Source organism: Lithobates pipiens, unplaced genomic scaffold (genome assembly GCF_037356315.1).
Source record: "Lithobates pipiens isolate NorthernLeopardFrog02 unplaced genomic scaffold, aLitPip1_a1.2 Scaffold_10, whole genome shotgun sequence".
Classification (NCBI taxonomy): Eukaryota; Metazoa; Chordata; class Amphibia; order Anura; family Ranidae; genus Lithobates; species Lithobates pipiens.
In genome coordinates, this window is record NW_027507686.1 from 54506340 (window position 1) to 54511507 (window position 5168).

Below are 5168 nucleotides of genomic sequence, written 5' to 3' on the forward strand. Positions count from 1 at the left end.
TTGAGTCACACAACACCCACTAAGCCCTGCAGATGGCTCTATTAGAGAACAGCAATAAAGGGTAGATACAGGTGTATATTGTGCTGGAGGCACAAAAAACCCACTAACTCCTGCAGATGCCTTTTTTATAGAACACCAGACATAAAGGGGTATATACAGATGTATACTGTGCTGTGCTGGAGGCACACACAACTTCCAATAACTCCTGCAGATGGCAAGTGGGCTCAAATAGAGAAGAGCTATGTAGGTGGATATAGCGGTGTGTACTGGGTACAGAGCACGCAGACAGCACGCACAAGCTCCTAACACTACTGACTGCAAGCTCTATTATAAAAGATAGATCACTAGCTATATAGGTGAGGTGAATATAGCGGTGTATACTGCGGTCAGGGCACACAGACAACAACCACTACACAACAGCAAGATCGAAAATCGGCCGAAAACGATCAGTGTGTACTGTGTTGAAGGTACACAGAACACCCACTAACTGCTTCAGACGCCAACACACTACACTACACTAGGCCACCACGCTGGCGGCCTTATATAGTGTGGGGCGTGTACTACACAGCCTGAGCTATGATTGGCCACAGGCATCCTGCCTGTGGCCAATCATGGCTCTCCTCGCTGCTGGCGCTGTGATTGGCCAAGCATGCGGGGTCACAGTGCATGCTTGGCCAATCATGAGCCAGCAATGCACTGCGATGACGCAGTGCATTGTGGGCCGTGAGCGCCACACGAATTTGGCGCGAACGGCCCATAACTTTCGGAATTCGCCGAACGGGCGAACAGCCGATGTTACGTTCGACTCGAACACGAAGCTCATCCCTAGCGCCCAACTTTCTTTCTTGTTCATCACCCACTATGCCTACTAACCTGCACCCTGAGGAAGTATGTCAGCCCTCCTTAACTCTGGTAGTCACCATCAGGCTCCCAGATAATCAGGGTAAGGGCTACATACCAAAAAAAATAAAGACTTTACAGTCACTTTAACTCGGCTAGCTGTGTTTGAAGGAAGAAAAATGCTGACTTTGACCCTAAGAACACCATCCCTACAGTCAAGCATTGAGGTGGAAACATTATGCTTTGGGGCTGTTCCTCTGCTAAAGGTACAGGCCGAATTTGCCCCATTGAGGGGCCAATGGAAGGGGCCATGTATTGTAAAATCTTGGATGATAACCTTCTTCCCTCAGCCAGAACTTTGAAGATGGGTCGTGGATAGGTCTTCCAGCATGACAATGACCCCAATGACCCAAAACATATCGCCAAAGCATCTCCAGACCTTGTTCCTACAGAAAATTTATCGAAAGAACTGAAACTTCGAGTTGCCAATTGACAGCTAAGAAACCTTAGTTATTTAGAGAAGATCTGTAAAGAAGAGTGGACCAAAATCCCTCCTGAGATGTGCGCAAACCTTGTAACCAACTACAATAAAACTTCTTACCTCTGTGCTTGCCAACAAGGGTTTCTTCACCAAGTACTAAGTCATGTTTTTCTCAGGGATCAAAAACGTATTTTACTCACTGAAGTTGGCTTTAAAAAAAATTTTTTTTTAAATATTATTATTTTTTATTTATTTTTTACATAATGGCAGCAGTCAGTGTCCCTGATTGCTGCCACACCAGTTATATGAAGATGCTGTACTGCACTGGTTACAGTATGTAAACATTTTTTTTTAAATTGTGAATTTTTTTTTTTTTTGTTCCAGATAATTGTGACAAAACATTACATCTTCAAAAAATTCAACATGCCTCTTACAAAATACGTTGGGCTGTCTACTTTCCAAAAAGGGGTCATTTCAGGGATAATTGGTCTTGTCTTGGCATTTTCGAGCCTCAAGAAACTAGCTGTCAGTACATCAGAATTGTTTGATTTTCAAATATACAGTATAATATATACTATGGCAACAGGTAGTATAAATGTAAAAACAGTCCAAACACTGAATGTTATCAATACTAAAACAGCGCTAATAATGAAATAATATGGTAATATTATAAACCAGTGGTAAACACCCTAGTTATAAATTAATATGTAACAGACGGTTAAGGAAGGTACCTCCGTAGAAGTCAGTGAATGATGAAACCGGTCAGGTGACCAGCACACTATCCCGGATGTGACACATGCGCTCCACCTAGCCATTGACCTCTACCTGACTTCCTCAGGCTATGTGGCTTTGTGTGAGCATTCTACAAACACCTCCTTCTTTTATACAAAATTTAAACACAGGTGGATGTTATCCCACATAAATATAATAATAAAAATTTTAAAAATAATAATAATTTATAAATTTTAAAGCACATGGAGAAAATTAACCCCACGTTCAGTTTATCCTTGTTTCCTACCTATTACCACCAAAATGGTTCTGACACAAAGTGATTACTTAAACTGCAACATTGTATCAGAAAAAATATATATACAGGCAATAAATGCCTAAATAAGGCAGATAGATGAGAAAGAGATGGATGCAACATTTCAACCCATGATGTCCTAATTACGCATCAGTAATAAATATAACACAATTCTTCATTAATACATGCATAAAAATGCAATCAACATATAATCCACAACTTCCAATCGCGATTTAATGATATTTTCATCCTTGTTCGATTGTAAAATCACACCGTTCCCATATCTGTCAATATGCGATTTTATCTGAAAATAGAAAATGCAATAAAATCACTAACCATGTCACCATAAAAATAAGTATAAATCGTAGCCCCTATTGATTCCAACTGGGTGGAGGGATCGTAACCTATTAATCCACCAAACCTTTCGTTGTCTGAGTCTCAAAATTCTATCAACCCCTTTCCTGTCACAGGGAACCCCTCAAGTATATAATGTTTGGGGGATCTAAGTCATTTTCTAGCAAAAAATACAGATTTTAACCTGTAAGCAACAAGTGTCAGAAAAAGTCTTAAGCCTCATACACACAATCGGATTTTCCGAGGGGAAATGTGTGATGACAGGCTGTTGCCGGAAACTCCGACCCTGTGTATGCTCCATCGGACAATTGTTGGCCAACTTTTCGTGGACAAATGTTGTATAGCAGGTTTTCAAATTTTCCACGAACAAATGTGTGTTGTCGGATTTTCCGAGCTTGTGTACACAAGTCCGTCGGACAAAAGTCCAAAGTACAAACGCGCATGCTCAGAAGCAAGGACAAGCTAGAAGCAGTCAGTCTTGTAAACTAGCTTTCGTAATGGAGATTTAACTTTTGTGAGGCGGCAAATTATGAAATCTCTAAATGCAGCGCACATTCTCTTCTTCTTTAATGGGATAATAATGAAGCTGCTTTGCTGGTGATACTGATGGAGTTATGGCAAATGTATTTTAAAAGGCTTTTTTTTTTCTAGTGATATCAAGAATAATATTATTATGCTTTTTTTTTTATTTGGGCAAGTTACCACAACACCATTATCCTGTAGTTTTTAAGATCAAAGATACAACTATGTTGGTGTTCCCTGTCAATTTTACATTGTATTTTTTAAAATGTATCTGCCTACTCCCAAACTGTCATTTGAAGTAAAACACATAGCCAAGTATTATTCTCTACAATTTTTTTATTGTGCACTAAAAAAAGAAGACAAATATAATTAGACATGCTATCTGCCGATAGAACTTAACCAAAAAGAGCATTCTATGCATCCAAAAATATAGAAAATATACCAAATCAAACCATTATTTAACCAAAAATATAATGTCAAAGCGATAACTTCAAGACCAATAATAAATAACATGTTATCTCCTCCGATTCCACAACATGTCTGGTTGAGGAACAGCCGTTCAGAAACAAACTGAAAAGTGCGTCATTAAAAGTGCGAATCAACACTCACCAAACTTCTACTAACACAAAATTAGCAGAAGGAGCCCAAAGGGTGTCGCTAAAGAGCTGAAATACAACGTAGTACGTCACTATGTTCGTAATTGTTGGCCAACATTTGTGTGGCCGTGTGTATGCAAAACAAGTTTGAGCCAACGCCCTTCGGACAAAATTCCGTGGTTTTGTTGGCGGAAAATCCGATCGTGTGTACGAGGCTTAAGGGATGAAGAGGTTACCAACAATTACAATATGACTTGTGTCTTAATTGTATATGCTATATTATTTTTTTATTTGCTATTTTCTTTTCAACATGAAAGTGGAGTTAGCCTTTAAGTTTAATCACTTTATGGAGTGTGCTGGATTTTTTTGTATTTATAAAATGCACATTGGAGCACATGTGTCTTGTGCGCAAGATAAATGGACCCTGAAGGGGAATAAACCAAATCAGTAAATTACAAATAAATAACACATACAAGTAGACAGCACAGCCATGTGAACAACGCCAGCACATCTATATTTCTGCTTTATTTCTTATTTATATGCAGATGGGAGTGTATAGCAGGTAGACAGGTTATTAATCGGTACAAGGGATTAAAAGGTCACGCCTGATCTCCCTATCTTTCATTTAAATCATACTGTATTTAGTAGGGAGAAAACAGCAAGCGGGCATCAGGAGCTCATGGCTGCTATGAAAAGCCAAGAACTGAATACTAGCTTCTGCTAGCCGAGCTCCCCAGAGAAATACTGCTTTTACAGGCTGACTATAAGTGTATTGTGTCGCCTCGGCTTCACATGACTGCCGGAACGTCTCCTCCTGTCCCTCATTGATTTGAAGACTATTGTTTGAGCTCTATGATAAATGGGAAGCTCGTGCTCATACATTGTGAATCCAATTAAACTGTCAGTTTAGCTGCACAATTCAGCAGCGCTTCATTCCATGCACACATCACAACAAGAGTAGGATTGCTACAGCTGTTGGGATGTGTTATATCTGCTAGATTCCTCCTCAATGTGGACATGAAATCCACCTGCCAAATGAAAGTCAGGCTGGATTGTATCACGGTGGCTCGGTGGGTATGTCTTTATTCAGAGGGAGGAGTGGCGCTGAGCATGGAGATGGTAATGCTTCATGTTTTTCAAAGGAAGATTGACTTAATCCCTTCTCAGCAGCATGGCTACATGGGTGAAACAAAAACGGAGGTACAGTCTACATACATAGATATAAAGGCCCTGAGTGACATCTGTATCGGCTATACAATTCTCAATTATAGCTGCTGTCTCTCTGGAATACAGGCAAAGACCTGAACTGAAAGCGTACCTTATGTGACACCCTGGGGTTGATTTACTAAAA